The sequence below is a fragment of the Alosa alosa genome, chromosome 6 (genome assembly GCF_017589495.1).
Source record: "Alosa alosa isolate M-15738 ecotype Scorff River chromosome 6, AALO_Geno_1.1, whole genome shotgun sequence".
NCBI lineage: Eukaryota > Metazoa > Chordata > Actinopteri > Clupeiformes > Clupeidae > Alosa > Alosa alosa.
Window position 1 is genome coordinate 1,999,417 of NC_063194.1, and position 17,051 is coordinate 2,016,467.

Below are 17,051 nucleotides of genomic sequence, written 5' to 3' on the forward strand. Positions count from 1 at the left end.
TGGTGCTTTGTTATCCTCAGATCAGACCTCTTCAAGCCAATCTTTCACATCATGTTTATACCTGCAACCTAATTAAAGCACTCTCAATGATGGTATTCATGGTAGACCTCCCATGCAGGCTAAACCAACCCCAGGCTAGCACAGAGATTCAGACCCAAAGCATCTTGTAAGATGTCCGGGTCTGGAATAATTCTTGGAGAAATGGATCAAGTTTTATGAGCGCAGGGACTAGTACACGCTCAGAATCAGTGTCTGAATCCCAACGGTGAGTCACAAGAGGTGAATGTAAAATCAACAACGGCAACAAAAAAGCCTATCACAGTGCCCACCGTGGGCTGTAATAAACTTTATGTTGCCTCTGGTAGTATTGAATTTATTTCCGTTTTATTCATAGATTATATATTTGGACTGATTATTTGAAATAAGCAAGAAACTGTATATCAATTTTTTATCAGCAAAGATAACGGCATATGAACAACAACATAAAAAGTATTTTGCATGCGCCTCCTGCACAACAGCAAACATTCCAGTCTGATAGTTGTTCAATCCCAATGTTGACGTCATGTACCCAAACAGACATTTCCCCTTTGCGCTCAGCGCGCACCACACCACAAGGCGCGTCCCACTGTCACAACTTATTCGTGCGTCTACTGCATATCTGGTGCAGCAATTCTGGCCAGGAAGGAGACGCACATTTATTCATTTGTCCTTTAAATGTATTCTGTTCTTTCTATTTGGTATTGGATTACACGGTTTGAACTTCGTGGACACCATCAGCCACTCTCATGTCGTTCATCAGAAGATGAACGAAGTAGGGATTGAGGACTCAAGAACACCTTCAAGCCTTCCAAGGTATCGATCTTTGTCCGTTGTAAAAGTGTTTTTTAGTTGTATATTACGTTTGCTGTTTTTTCAAGGTTAGTAATGTGCAGTTCAAATAATCATAAGTGTCTAAATAAGAACATTGCTATGTGGGCTACAGGGTGACGGAGTGAAGAGTTTTCGGTACTGAAATAAAATCGTGGATCTGACTCTGATAAATTGCATGTGTAGCGTAATTTGGTTCAGTTCAAATATGCAATCATAACAACCAATCAACGATAGGGTGCATAATCTATTAAAATGCATCCTGACATGGTCCTGGCCCTTGTGGGACTTTATTAAACTGTAAATGATCAGACTTACTCCAATAGAAAAAAAAATGTTGTTGAAATAGCCCTTTGCTACCCAAATCGAACTTAATGATATCACATGTTGTCTTTTAATTTAATAAAGTGCCCTGCCATGTTAGTTTTCATAATTTTGGCCAGTGCATTGGTAGAGTTAAGAGTTTTGTCTTATTTAATCTGAATTTTGTAAGTTTCTGAGTCTACTCCACACAGCAGCTTTGCGCCCTCGTCTTAATAATTTTGCTGTGTGAACAATGGTCAATTGCTAATGTATTTTTCATTAATGCAGCAGGCTATATCAGTAAGCATGCTATTCGTATCATTCTATGATAATGTCCGCGATACGAGGCATTTATATCCGAAAGACTCGCGCTGGTTCGCCGCGTATCGCGTAGCCTACATTGGTGAATTTGGTGTCCGCTTGCTCAGCAGTCTGAGGGCTGTGTATGGGGGAAGCAAATGTAAATAAATGGACAATTCGTTTTACCGCGTAATATCCGTTAAACTAATTATAATTCATGGATTATTCCACTGTCAAGCCATTTGCCTGTCAACTTTCTTTTAACACTATTGTGAGTTATCACCTCGGGTTACAGTAGCCTATATAAGCAATGATTCCTCAAGAATTTTGAAGACCCTCCTAATTCATTGAAAGGTTTTACGTGCTCAGAAAAAAAACCTACGATGATTTGAGGAATGAAACAACAGGTGTGGCGAACCTCAGGCTTATGCACTTCATTTTATAGGCCATACCGACTTATTTGAACACTCTAAAGCACAAACATCCATATGGCACCGCGTCTATGTGATTATATGGGTATTTAGCAGTCATTGGTGGAGGTGTCATTAACATAAACTGGACGGCCTTGTAGTTGCATCCCAGCAATATTCAAGGCAGCGCTGCCTTGAAGGCGTTAGGGTTAGGTATAAGCCTGGTAATACCCACAGGAACGTTTAGCAAATTTGGGATTTGCTTTGCAGGTCTGAGGCCGTTGAAGCCCATTTCCAATGTATCTAAAATACAAGATTGCTACAGTTCTGAAACAATTGGGTAAGACTTTAATTTAAGTTTAATTTCACTGCTAGTTATGTCCCTGCTGGAAGTCATAAGTCAATGAACCTCAATTGAGAAGGGTCTGGTGTCATCGAGGCTAGTTAGGTATGGCAGCGCTGCCTTGAAGTCGGCAGTGGGGGCCCAAAAGACCATCAAGTCATCCCAGCGCCCTCTGAAATACTAAGGCTTACATCGTCTTCCTCGCGGTCCCTGTATATTATCATCAAACGGATTGTCTTGGCTCATGGCTCTATTCAGTATTATATGTACTGCAGGCTGTGGTCTAACTGTGGTATAGGACACACTGAAATTGTTTGTCACTGTCAGTCAGTTGCACACAACCATCTACCATCTCCATCATCAATTAAAAAAATCAATCAAAAAGCACTCCAAGGCATAATGGAATGAAAAACTCAGCAATATCAGTCAAACGTTTAAATTTGTGGTTGAAGGTCATGTGTTATGGTATGGCTGTGAGGAGCTGTTGTTAACAATACACAAGAGGTTTGGAAACAGCCGTCCCAGCTCTGTGTATTTTGAATACAGAAGCTGGCAAGAATGTTTTGTTTTCAGAGTGGTTTGTTTGTCTGTTTTTTTTTTTTGTCAGCAGGATTACAGAAAAACATTTTTATAGAACTTGGTGTGGATGGGTCAAGGAAGAACCCAGGGCAGATTCATGAATTTAGGTTCCCTTTCGTTAGCATTACTAGATAGGGCATTTGCCTTGGCAGAAGTCTGCCCTTCTAGTTTCTAATGCTTTCAGCGTTCTGTGTTTGTGTGTCTGTCTGTTTTTCTCTCTCACTCTATCTCTCTCTCTTTATCTGCCCCCCAGCTTTGTTTTTACACACAAATTAACTTTTTGCACATCTGACCTGAAGGACAGGAGGCATTGTGCATATTCAGAGCTTATGTAATGGCAGTGCATATTTATAACTTAAACTTACTGCAAATCCAAGACAGTGAGTCTGCTTATTAGGGGCTGGATGATGTTCCTCCGGTTTGACACTTGAGACGGGGGATCGGGGCGGATTGCCTCTCAGGCAGCCCTCTCTCTCTCTTTGGAAGCTCTCTCAGGAAATCCTCCAGTGGGCTTGCTTCCCTCTCCTCCTTAGCATTATGAAGGGCATCATCACATATTATTTGCAGCTCTGCCAGTTTACTGTAAGCAGAATTGCCTCGTCATACTTGTCTCCATGGAGACACACTCGGCACTGTGTTTAGTGGTACCAAGCAGGAGACAAGTCTACATTAAAGGAAAATTCCGGTATTTAGCACTTTGAGTCCCTTTTCTGGTTTGTTTTGGATGAACTAGAGTGGTGGACACCGAAATTTTGACGATTGGTCCTGTCTCGACTTTTCTGACTCGTTTCGAATCGCCTTTGACTACTTAGAGTGGCTGCCAACAGGCATGCTCAAACATGTCATAAAACAACCCTTAACGTTCGTTTTCAAAACTGTGCAAGTGGTGTTCGTTGATGTTCCAAAACAAGTAGAGTAGCGAAATACAGTTTCTGTCGTGTTTTATTTGGCATTTTGTAAAATCTCATTGATTTCTGTTGGAAGACTCATTTGCGTTGATATTATTAGCCACCGTCTATGCTTCAGGCTCAAATATTGAGCGGAAGTTTATCTGTGATTTGTGAGGTTGTGAAAAAATAGTTCCACAATAGCAAATAAGGCGGCTGGAAATCATACATTGCGCCCGATATATTTGATTTTAATAATCAGCGAACACCACTAACCACTTTCGGTGAGTTGCACAGTTTTGAAAAAAGCGAACGTTAAGGGTTGTTTTAGGACATGTTTGAGCATGCCTGTTGGCAGCCACTCTGAGTAGTCAAAGGTGATCCAAAACGAGTCAGAAAAGTCGAGACAGGCTCAATCGTCAAAATTTCGGTGTCCACCACTCTAGTTCATCCAAAACAAACCAGAAAAGGGACTCAAAGTGCTAAATACCGGAATTTTCCTTTAAGTTCAGAGCCAACAGGGCTTTGGAGAGATGAAACTTAATGTGATGTCAAGCTACGGAGGCCACAGAATGCCCTGAATTTGGAGGTTATATCAAGTGCAAGGGTCAACTGATGCTGTGGATCCACAAACATTTAAGCATAAAGACAAGGTTAAAGGCTGTGTGCAGTCTTGTGCTGATTCATGTTACTGTTTCAGTGACATATCAGACTTTGAGGAACTCATTGGTGGTAAAATGTTGCCATCACGTTGAGGTTAGAAGTCAGCCATTAGCACCTCATCCTTACTTGAAAACATAAACAGTGTCTCTTCCTGGCCCATAAGCAAATTTGAAATACCCATATTACTCATGATGCACTAAGGCTGGTGAGGCACTTGCTTTAAACCCAGATGAGTAAGATAAGAACTAGAGACTTGTAGAGTAGACTAGAGACGTAGACTAGAGTAGAGTAGAGTAGAGTAGAGTAGACTTGAGTAGAGATGAGTAGAGTAGAGTAGAGTAGAGTAGAGTAGGTAGAGTAGAGGATGGGTGGGGTAGGGTAGGGTAGAGTGGGGTGGGAGTGGGGTAGGTGAGTGATGAGTAGAGTAGAGTGGGAGTAGAGAGGTGGGGAGAGTAGAGTAGAGTAGAGTAGAGATGAGTAGAGTAGAGCAGACTAGAGACTTGTTGTTGTGGTAGATGGTAAGGAAAAGGGAAGGAATTCATGTTCAAAAACGATTATGAGATGGTTGGTCATGGTGTGTGATGTATATGATTAGGTGCAAACTCACAAGAACATCTTACATTTGTAATTGGAATTAAATTTGTAGTACATGCTTTTGTGCATATATAGCATGTGTATTATTAAAATAGTTTAATTTAATATGCTTCTAAAGTGTAAGTGGTTTTGTTATTCACTAAAGTGTAATGCCAGATTCAAGTTACATTTCAAATCTCTGCTGCACACTTTTAGAACCATATCAGACATATCCAGTTATGTTAGGTTTCCATTTCCATTAAGGAGGTGACACTCGGAGAGCCAACACTCATGGTCTGTTTGCTTTCTCCTGCTCCAGTTTGCCAATCGGGGTTTTGTGCCAAAATAACCCATCTGGCAATAGATGCAGAAAGCCAGGGTGGAAGGGCTAATGCCGTGGATCACAGAGCGACGTGAATATTTGTTTCATTTTAGTGTCATACATTTTTATGCATACATAAAGTTATTTCCTTCACAATATAAATGCTATCTCAGTATAGCTTGACGACGACAATATTGTTTGTAGTGCAAAGTGCCGTATATCACCCCAACCCTCACAAGAGGCCTGTACCCCACTGGGATGAAGAACAGAGTGAGTGAGTGTAGGGTGGGGTTGAAGTTAGGGTAGGGTTGGACTGGTATCTCACACTGTTGCCAATAACACAGATGAAGGAGGACCTCCTTCTGTTGGCTACCAATGTATCCACCGGTACAGCCTCAAAAAGAGGGAGAGGGAGAGAGAGAGGGAGAGAGAGACAGAGAGAGGGAAAGAAAGTGAGCGGAGCGACAGGGCCTATATATAGCCCCAGTATCAATAGTCTTGCTACCCCTATCCCTAGTGCAGACATGCCATAGTGGCGATAAGGGAGAGATAGAGGGGAGCCAATGCTTTTTCCTTTTTTGCACTCTTTCTCTCTCTCTCTCTCTCTCTCTCTCTCTCTCTCTCTCTGCCTCTGCCTTAACACACACACGCATACACACACCCACACTCACGCATACACACACACACGCACACACACACACACAAACATTGCATGCACGCGCACACCCACACACGTTGCATGCACGCGCACACCCACACACACACACACACACACGTTGCATGCACGCGCACACACACACACACACGTTGCATGTACGCGCACACCCACACACACTGGACAAGAATGCAATAAGTGTTACCCAGTGGAAGGGTACACCTGTGTGCAAGGAACATGACAGCTGTGCTGACTTGTTGTGACTGATAGGTTAATATGGTTTGGCACTGACGTGTTTCAGGCCAGTGTGCTAATCATGTTGGCTGATGCTGCTTTGATTGTAGTAAAGCGTGTGGGGTTCAGGTAAGGGTCAAGTAGCCTTCTGTTCACTTGTGTTCACTTGTGCCAACTCTCCTTTTGAAGTGCTACAGCTTGCACGTGAAGCCGCTATTTGGAGGTGTTTAGTGTGTTCTAGACGTCGTCCGATTGGCCGTGTGTGACTATAAAAAGCCTCTGACCGCTGGCGGTGGTAAATGGTGTATTCGATTTGCATCGACTCCTCCGCCTGAATCCACTTCCGCTCTCATGTCAATTCCATCCTGTGTTCTATGCATGTTGTGCTAACCAGATCAGAACCCAAGTTTATTAAATCTCTTTCAACTGTGTGTGTGTGTGTGTGTGTGTGTGTGTGTGTGTGTGTGTGTGTGTGTGTGTGTGTGTGTGTGTGTGTTAGTGTAAGAGCTTCCATAGTCCTTTGAGTGTATGATTGATGCTCACCTGCTCATTCAATAAAAGGCTTTTCAAATGGGTCATTTCATCCAGCAGTGAAATCACCTTACTGTACCTGTGTCTACAATCAGGGTCAGCAGGCTCTTATGCCACTAATGCAATAGCTTTCTGCTGTTTGCACTAAAAAATTAAAAGCTAAAAAATTAACTGTAGTCACTGTATTGCAAAAAATAAATAAAAAATAGAGCCAAAAATAGAGCAAAGATGAATAGTGGTGTTTGGATTGGTGGTTGTTAAATTCTGTTAAATTCTGTTACGCTTTTTGAATTCAACTAAGCGAGCTCTTTCACCTAATATTGAGTACTGACAGCTATCATTTGCTTCTTTGTAAAATGCGCTCTTTGTTGTGTTTGTGAATGTGTGCATGTGCTTCTTTATCCTGTATAAATACAACCCCATTTCCAAAAGTATAGGTAATGAATACCTTGTATCTTTACTTTTGAGATACTCTGAGATACTTTTTTTTTACTTTTCCAGCCTTTTGTTGCCACTTACTTTGATGAGTTGCTGGCATAAAAATGAAAATGTCCGTATATTGTTCAGAAGATAGCACAGAAGATTGTCTGTTTCAGCATTTGATATGTTGTCTATGTTCCTTTTGCAATATGGCTTTACTAATTGGTAGATTAGTGTGATTAGTGTGATTAGTGGTGTTTTGGGAACAGCATTGTGCAAAACACAAATAAACAAACAAGTAAAAATAGAGTGCTGGTTGTACAAAGAAATAAAAGTTTGTTTAGTTGCACAAGGGCACAGACAACTTTGTTTGAGTAGCATATGCGCTTGTTTGATGTTTGAGGAGAACTGCCAGTTTCATGGCATTTGGGCACCAAACCACTGCAGCTGTGAACCCAGCGTGACATAATAACGCAGCTGACGTGACTGCAAGTCTGGTGTCTGCTCGCTCGGGCTGCAGGGCAATTGTTTCTGCTCCGGGGGGCAAGGAAGCGACGCACCCTTTCTGCCCCTGATGTTGGGGGAACTAAATTGGATACAGTGGGGAATGAAATGAAATAAAGTACCAGAGAGGCACGCAAGCTATTTGTGTCTGGTGAGGTTTGTGTGTGCTTGGATTAAGTGTGAGTCAATGAGGAGACAGAGAGAGAGAGAGAGAGAGAGAGGAAGAAAGGGAGAGAGAGAGATGGAAAGATGGTGAGAGAGAGCAGGGGGAAGATGCACACTGCACACGCATGCTGGGAATGGGAGCTCCTGATGAGGACACGAATGCTCACATGCAAGCCAGAGGGTTCTATCTCTATCTCTGTCTTTCTCTCTTTCGTGCACTCTCTCTTTCTTCCTGTATCACTTCTTTTCTCACTTTATCTCTCTCTGTATTTATCTCTCTCTCCCGTACTCTCTCTCTCTGCTTTATCTCTCTCTTATGTTTTCTCCTGGCTTGTTTGTTTATCTCAGACCCTGTGTCTTCCTCTCTCTCTCTTTCTCCTTCTCTTCTTCTTCCTTCTTCTTCTCTTTCTCTTATCAGCATATCCATCCTCTCTTCAGTCTTTGCCCGTCCCTGGGTTTGCCCAGAGGTCAAAGAGCATCTGTCATCTTGCCTTCATGCCACAATGCCCCCTCTGACAGGACAGATTAACTGCATCAAGAGGAGAATACAAATAAAAAAAACATTTGATGATGAGATAAACAAAAGCATCCTCAAATTGTTTTGTGTCTCTCAGCCACTGTCCGTCCAGTCCTCTTGACCTGAGTCTGAACGCCTGAAGAGCTCTGTTTGTTTGATACAGAGCACCCTCCTGTGTGATTCACAGTGCCTCCTTCCTTCAGAGTTGGAGTTTTTTGTTGTGTCACTTTAGCAAAAGTCACTGGTCACTTTAGATGAATGCCAAGCAGTTGCAACCTTTTACTCAATGTCACTTTCACTTGGTCACTTTAGATAAACACGAAGCAAATGCAGATGCCCTGAGTAGGACTTCCTGTGGTTGGTACTCATCAGCAGAAAGCAGGCCAGATTGAGGGGCTTTTCATTGGGCTGGATCTCAATTGTTACAGCAGGTTGTCTAAAGTGGAACATCTCATTGCCCAGCTATATATCCCCGCTCTGCAGTGAGCAGGTTTGATTAAGGCAGGGATCACATTGGCCAGTGGCAAGTTGCAGATTTCCTATATTGTTCACTATGGTTAGGCAGTGGAACAGTTGGAGCTAGTTTTGAACAAGCTGACTGTTGAAATTGGATCGCTGAGCGCAACACGAGTGGATTCAAATGTCAGTTTAGGCAATAGAAAATAGACTTTGATTAAGGTGGAGGACAATTCCCTTTGAGAACAAGACTGGGTAAAAAGTGTCTCTGAGGTATACAGATTGAGGGATACATACTGTACATGGATATAAAACAAACCAATGGACACTATGGGTGGATGGAATAGGAGAGGGGGATTCTGGGAATAAATGTCAAATCTAAAGGATTGATTTGCTTTCATTAAGAGCCCTCTAGAGTGTGGTCCCTTTAACTCTCTTGCTTTCATTTATTAGGTCTTCAGCGATTAAGAGGAAAATTAGGTGGCCATGTTGTACTATGAGAACTGGTAAAAGTGGAAGTATTGAGTCTCTCTTCCTTTCTCTCTCTTTCTAACATGCACACAGGCACACATACAAACACACACACACACACACACTCTCTCTCTCTCTCTCTCTCTCTTTCTCCTTCTCTTCTTCTTCCTTCTTCTTCTCTTTCTCTTATCAGCATATCCATCCCTCTCTTCAGTCTTTGCCCGTCCCTGGGTTTGCCCAGAGGTCAAAGAGCATCTATCATCTTGCCTTCATGCCACAATGCCCCTCTGACAGGACAGATTAACTGCATCAAGAGGAGAATACAAATAAAAAAAACATTTGATGATGAGATAAACAAAAGCATCCTCAAATTGTTTTGTGTCTCTCAGCCACTGTCCGTCCAGTCCTCTTGACCTGAGTCTGAACGCCTGAAGAGCTCTGTTTGTTTGATACAGAGCACCCTCCTGTGTGATTCACAGTGCCTCCTTCCTTCAGAGTTGGAGTTTTTTGTTGTGTCACTTTAGCAAAAGTCACTGGTCACTTTAGATGAATGCCAAGCAGTTGCAACCTTTTACTCAATGTCACTTTCACTTGGTCACTTTAGATAAACACGAAGCAAATGCAGATGCCCTGAGTAGGACTTCCTGTGGTTGGTACTCATCAGCAGAAAGCAGGCCAGATTGAGGGCTTTTCATTGGGCTGGATCTCAATTGTTACAGCAGGTTGTCTAAGTGGAACATCTCATTGCCCAGCTATATATCCCCGCTCTGCAGTGAGCAGGTTTTGATTAAGGCAGGGATCACATTGGCCAGTGGCAAGTTGCAGATTTCCTATATTGTTCACTATGGTTAGGCAGTGGAACAGTTGGAGCTAGTTTTGAACAAGCTGACTGTTGAAATTGGATCGCTGAGCGCAACACGAGTGGATTCAAATGTCAGTTTAGGCAATAGAAAATAGACTTTGATTAAGGTGGAGGACAATTCCCTTTGAGAACAAGACTGGGTAAAAAGTGTCTCTGAGGTATACAGATTGAGGGATACATACTGTACATGGATATAAAGCAAACCAATGGACACTATGGGTGGATGGAATAGGAGAGGGGGATTCTGGGAATAAATGTCAAATCTAAAGGATTGATTTGCTTTCATTAAGAGCCCTCTAGAGTGTGGTCCCTTTAACTCTCTTGCTTTCATTTATTAGGTCTTCAGCGATTAAGAGGAAAATTAGGTGGCCATGTTGTACTATGAGAACTGGTAAAAGTGGAAGTATTGAGTCTCTCTTCCTTTCTCTCTCTTTCTAACATGCACACAGGCACACATACAAACACACACACACACACACACTCTCTCTCTCTCTCTCACACACACAGCATTCATTTATCTGGAAATAATGTGTGTTACAGTAGGAATGCACAGTAGAAGCCCATGTTTAATTATTTTGATCACCCCCATTAGTTGATGTTAAATGACCTGATATTACCCTGAAACTAAAGACCTGAACTAGTCTTTGAACACCAAAAAAATCACCAATCAACCCTTTCATTTATGTCAACAAGGCATTACAGGATGTAGGGTGATCTGACATTTGATTTTTCTTGGGCCTGTCCTCATTAGATGCCTAAAATAGAAATCTAGTGGCTAGTTGGGATTTATCAGATTCCTCCAATCCCATAAACCCTAGGCAGGATTTTGTCCTTTTTTGGGTTACACTGACTGACAACACAATGTAAAACCTACGTACTGTATGGGTTTATTTCATGTATTATCAGTGGATATTTGTGCTTATAGGGATAACCATAAGTTGGTTAATAACTTGGTAGGGAGCAAACAATTTAGGTGACTTTACAGCAGTAAAGATGAAAGACAAAGAGGTTTTTGGAGCCTTTGAAGAAAACCAGACCTGATAGAGAAACATAGAAGAATTTCTGGTGGAAATCTAAATGTCTCTACATTCAGTTGATGATATCCCCAGGGCACTGTCTGGTGGAGCAAACGCCTGTCTTCATGAATCCATCAAAGTGACTGATAGACTGATAGACATGCTTATTAAAATCTCAGTAAGTGTTCTGTATCTGTAGTGCACCCACAGCAATTAACATAACTCAACTCTTTGTCAGATAGCAGTTAATGACCTGATCTTGTACATATAGATAGACTTTTGACTTGTCTTGTGACTTTGAGGTATAACTTTTTAATACAGATTGTTATGGTTTGTGTTTTGTGAAGGCATGATACAGTGATGTTACAAGAAAAAGTGATCCTCTATTTGTAATTCAACTCGTTGTATATAACCAGTAGGTAGAAGGAGGAATATTTTTTCATCCCTTTACTTATTGACTGTGTGTGTGTGTGTGTGTGTGTGTGTGTGTGTGTGTGTGTGTGTGTGTGTGTGTGTGTGTGTGTGGTCTGTCTATTGTCGCAGTCATTTTAGAGATGGCTAGGTCATGGCCTGCCATCAACAAGCCTTACTTTCCTCCAAATCTATAGTGTAGCGTCACTAAGTGCAAAAGCCTTTCCTCTTGAAACGTTCTCTCCTCTCAGCAATTGCATTGAGATCGCCTTCACATATAAGGGTACATTGCGTAAAACACGTTTGGCAAGGAATAAATGCATTATAATCGGATTCCATGTTTGGCTTTTGTGTGATGCCGTTTACATTATTAGATTTGAAATCTCATAAATGCCTCTTTAAACCAATAACAGGTAACAGCTTATTTCATAAATCCACTCTAAGTAAAAGGCTTATTGTTCTCTCCAGGCCACCATTAAGCTTGTCCCCCCTGGCATCTGACCAACATGCCCTGCTACCAACTGTGTTAATCTTAATCTCTGAAAAGAGCTTGCTAGCGCCACACCGGATTCGGCCAAGTGGACTTCAGAGTATTAGCCCCCACTGTATTTATATTCAGACACTAGACCATCAGCCATTAGCCCTGCAGACAGTAATTGCATCAGGTATACTGCAAGTAAATTAGCTTAGCTTTAAATGTGAATGGGGGTTCGGGCGGAGAGGAGTGAAAAAACATGACCATGTGCATTCTGCACGGGCTCAGGGGATTGTCTCTCGAAGCAGTGGCCGTGGAGTCAATTGAGTTTCCATGTGTGACACGGGAGGCGAGCGACAAATTGGGGGAGGAGGTGGGGGGGGAGACAGCTTGTCTGCTTGCGTCAGAGATGGGTGATGATATCAGTCCATTTGTGGCCTGCTTGGGGTCACTCAGTCACTCACAGGCCGAACACCAGGGTTGCGCAAAACGGCAGGGAAGCCGACTCACACTCCTCTTGACACTGGACCTCCTGCAATCACAGTGCAGCAACAGCAACAGCGAGGGAGTAAGCCAGTGCAACACACATATCCACACACACACACACACATCCACACACACACACACACACACACACACACACACACACACACAGGCGGGAGTAAGCCAGTGCAAGTGTCACTGGGCTTTATATCGCGCCCTCCAGAGAGGCCGACCCAAAAATAACTGAACTGGCAAAAACACGATGGCGTGGGGAGCGAAGGGTGGTGGTGGGAACAGAGGTGTGTGCAAACGGAGGGGAAATGAAAAACATTGCTCGGCCTAAACAGAACGCAGTGCATTAGCGGCACGGAACTCTGTGATCCGCTGTCTGGACAAATGTGCCCCCGCACCCTCCCATAAGAAATTAGAGTGCTGCTCCTGACCGTACATCTTGAAGGAGAGAGGTGTAAAGAAGCGATACAGCCGTGTCTTTTCTTTCTCTCTCTCGCTCCATTCATTTTCTTACTCTTTTAGCCAGGAATGAATGTGCTGTGTGCTGTCCTGGGTTCTGCTTCTTAGTTGTGCTTGGCTCAACTATTAATAATAATGATAACAAGTAGTTATTCATTTGATCATTTTTACATTCATGTATTAGTACTGTAGCTACAGTATACATTATTACCATACAAGTATTCAAATATCCTCTACTTACTATTACAAAGTCTCTCTTCCTTCGGTACAAGCCATTACTGTAAAAGCAATAGAAAAAGAACACTGAAATAACTCTGCTGGGATTCTCCAGCCGCTCGGTGCTGTCTCCACTGTATGTGTGTGTGTGTGTGTGTGTGTGTGTGTGTGTGTCAGGGGGTTGCTGGGGGTAAACAGATGCTGCCCTGCTTCTATTTGGCTTCTGAATGTCAATCCTAACACAACACCAGCGGTTCACGCTATACCAGTATCCACACACAGATGTGAAAGGCTAAGTCTTACCTAAGGATATCTCTTATTTCTTCGAATGTGTCTGTGTGTGTATGTGTGTGTGTGTGTGTGTGTGTGCTGTGGATGTGAGGGGGCACTAATAAAGCATTGACTGAGAATAAGAGAGAGAGAAATACAGTAACCCTGACTGTGTTTGGGTCTGATGATTCAGGTGGTGACATGAGTGATCTCTGACTTCAGAGTTCCCCTTTTGCCCCCTGGGTGTGAAACCCGCCCAGGATTTGGCGTAAGCCGCCTGGGATTGGGAGCTGGATCACATCGGCCCCAGTCATGAGGGATCAGTGGTCCCCTCCCCACTCCTCTCCTCTCTACTCCTCTCCTCTCCTCTCCTGTCCACTGCTGCCTGCCTGCCTCTTCTCCTGCCTGATGTTTGATGCTCTTATCCCCCTGCAAGCCCAGCTTTATTGCCCTCCACCTCATGGACCAACGTATCTGCGTGGGCTTAGAGGAGGCTTTTTCTGAGTAGATTGCTTGGTGACAGAAAGTGTGTGGGGAGCTTGGCTGGGGTTTGGCGTGTTTATGAAGTGGTGAGCCACTGAGATGTGTCTGATGGGGAGGAGTGCTCTTCCTCCTCTGCTCTCTCACTACGCCTCCGTTTCTGTCTCCATGACGGTGTGGGACTGACTAGGTGTGTGAGTGTGTGTGTCTGTCTGAATATGATATGTGTGTGTTTGTGTGTGTCTGTCTGTCTGTTTGTGTGCGTGTGTGTCTTTAAATGTATGTGTCTGTCTGATTGTGTGTGTGTGTAGGAGAGAGAGAGAGTGTGTGTGTGTGTGTATGAGTGTGTGTTTGTGTTTAGCCCAGGCTGCATGCTGCAGCTCGTGTCTTGGCTAATTAGTTCAGCCCCAAAACAAACAGAGCCCTCCAGACTCTTTCACTCGAGACTTCTTTGCCTCATGCATGATCGCTCCGCGCTTCCTCTTAGTACAGAGGACACACACTCCTGCTCTCTCTCTCTCTCTCTCTTTTAATCTCTCTTTCTGTCTTTTCTCATTTGATTCATAACCATGCTCACCTCAGCTTACCTGCAGTCCAGCTGCCCGATGTGACTCTTATAATACTTTAATGTCAGTGTGTAGCTGCTCCCAAACGTATTCTTCCGGTCAGATCAAAACGTACGCTTCAACTGATGTTTGACGTTTTTTTATTGCATTTCTTCGCAACTTAAGCTCATTCAATCACCATCAAAACACCGTCAAACACCGTGAAAAACTGAAATAAAATACATAATACATTCTCACAAGAGCATATTGTACATATGTATGTTCTTAAGAGTCCATGAGTAAACATTCATCTTGCTCACGTATTAAACTAGTATTAATGGCCTTAGAAAACATTGCACTATTATATTACAATACACTCATAAAACAACATCACAAACAAACATACCGTGTGCGCCTTCTGACCAGAAATGTAGGAGTTGCTCTCACAATAACTGTTTACTCTTCCACTCTTTCTCTGGCACACCTAACTCTGTGTGCAGCGTAACACCAAAAGGACTTCATGCTCATTTTGCACTGCTATTAGTTAGGCTGATCACATGCAGCTAACTAGTTTGACCTATAGGTGCCACTATTTTGCAACCCTTGTAAACAAAACTCACATAGGCAAATTATTATTAATATTTACATTACATTATTGTAAAAACAAATAACATAACAAACAAGTATTTTAAAGAGTTTAAGAAAGAAAAAGACATGTGTTCTCAGCGACAGCTACACAGTGAAACCCCAGACAGCTCACCGGAGGACCGCTGTACATCTCCCGGGTATCTCTCTCTCCATCTCGTTTTCCCTCTCCATCTGTCTACCTACTGTATGTGTGTGTGTGTCCAGCCAGAGAATGTCTAATTAGGGGAGAACCTTCACTCTCGGAACTCTTCCGGTGTGGTACTGCATCTAGAATTTGTGGCGAGTCCAGAATGAATGGAGGTCTGAGGCTGTACCCCTCAAAATCCACTTTTCTCGGGATATAATTTTTTTTTCAAGTAATTTGAATATTGTATTCGAAAGGGGAGGCAAAGACAATACACTTGGTTGAGTATTATATTTTTTAAAGACACTTAATTGTTCTAAAAAGCCTTTCATTCGTGTCAATGACGTCATTCATTAGCATGATCATAGCATAGCATAGCATCAATGCTAGCGTGTTATGGGCAACAACGACCCAACCTGTAAGAAAACGAAAGGACATGACTCCTGGATTATTTCACTTTTGATTGATAATCCATATCCATTTTGCGAAAAATAAAATAAAATCTGAGGGTTTCAGTTGTTAAATAGGTGAAAACAATAAATGTAGCCATGTAGCTCAATAGGACCCCATGTATTTTGGACTCGCCCGCAATCACCATCTAGGTGAACTCTGGTGAACTGCAGCCAAATTCGGTTTGTATGGGATTAATAGAGAGTGGGGAGGCTCTCCGTAGACGGGCTCTGGTCCAGCTATCTGGCTCTCTCATGCACATTATTACATTCTCTCACAGATATGCTTTGCATCATAAAGCAGTCTGAACACTAAGGGTGACCACAGAGGCGTGATTAAATGTTGCAGCATTGAGTTTTTTATGAGTGTGGTGGCTGGTTGAGTTGATGAATTTGGTAGATAAGCTTGGCTGAAGACTCATTCATTTTCCTCCCAGCTGGGCGCGAGGGACAGAGGGCAACTGCACGACTCCGTCAGCTTCCTGTCTGAGCGTTACCAGCACGTGACTCCACTTTCACCACTGGTTCTACCCCTAATACTGGAGCAACCCCCCCCCCTAAGTTGGGCCTAATGCGTGGGTTGCTATGGCTATGAGCATCTGGGTGGTCATAAGTGCGTGTGTGTGTGTGTGTTGGCCTAAGTAGGAGACAAGGGGATAACAGACTGATGGTCAGACAGCAGAGCGGGCAGGAGGCGTCGGCAGGGGGGGGGGTCTATGTGAGGAGCAGATAAAGAAAGTCCATGTGCATTACTCCAAGGGAGAAATACGAAGATAAGGCTGAGTGTTAACAGAAGGCACACGAGAAGAATGTGGGTGGTACGGGTGTCAAAACCAGGCCTGTAAGAGAGACAAATGGCCTCAATCCATTTACGTGAGAGGCTCTCAACAGACAGTAATGCGTGGCCGTCTGCACAGTGCACCAAGAAACCGCTCTTTGTTTGTAATCTAAGTGACTTCTCCGGAAGCTTCTTCAGCTGTGCCGCTGCGCACAGTGCAGCTCTGGATCCGACCCAGCTGGTGCTCTTTCGACTGCCCTGGGCAACACAGACGGAAGGATGGATAGATGTACAGTAAGAGCACCAGTCAGCGACATCCTCCTCACTCCACCACACACCACCCCTCTGTAACACGTACACACACACACACACACACTCCTGAACAGAAGGATGTATAAGAGAAGTTGGATGCAGGAGCATCAACATATTCTCCACCCTCATCCCTCCACCTCCCTGGTCCCTGGTTCTTCCATTCCTGGTTCTCCTCTCTCTGGTTCCACTTCCCTGGTTCTTCCATCCTCGGTTCTCCCCCCCGGTACCCTCCCTGGTTCTCCACTCCCCGGTCCCCTCCCTGGTTCTCCAATCCCCGGTTCTCTCCCTGGTTCCTCCATTTCTGGTTTCCA

At 43.5% G+C, this 17,051-nt stretch overlaps 1 protein-coding gene across 2 annotated transcripts in view; it reads left to right on the plus strand.

Moving 5' to 3' along the window:
* Positions 1–637: 637 nt before the first annotated feature.
* The window catches only part of gcgra (glucagon receptor a), a 52,045-nt gene continuing 35,631 nt past the window's right edge, over positions 638–17,051 (plus strand). Inside the window, exon 1 of one of the 2 annotated variants that reach the window (XM_048245757.1) lies at positions 638–852. The gene's annotated coding sequence lies outside the window, so the exon portion shown is untranslated. Of the gene's footprint in view, positions 853–2,178; positions 2,221–17,051 lie in introns of those variants that run through there. The other variant, XM_048245758.1, reaches the window with a different exon arrangement.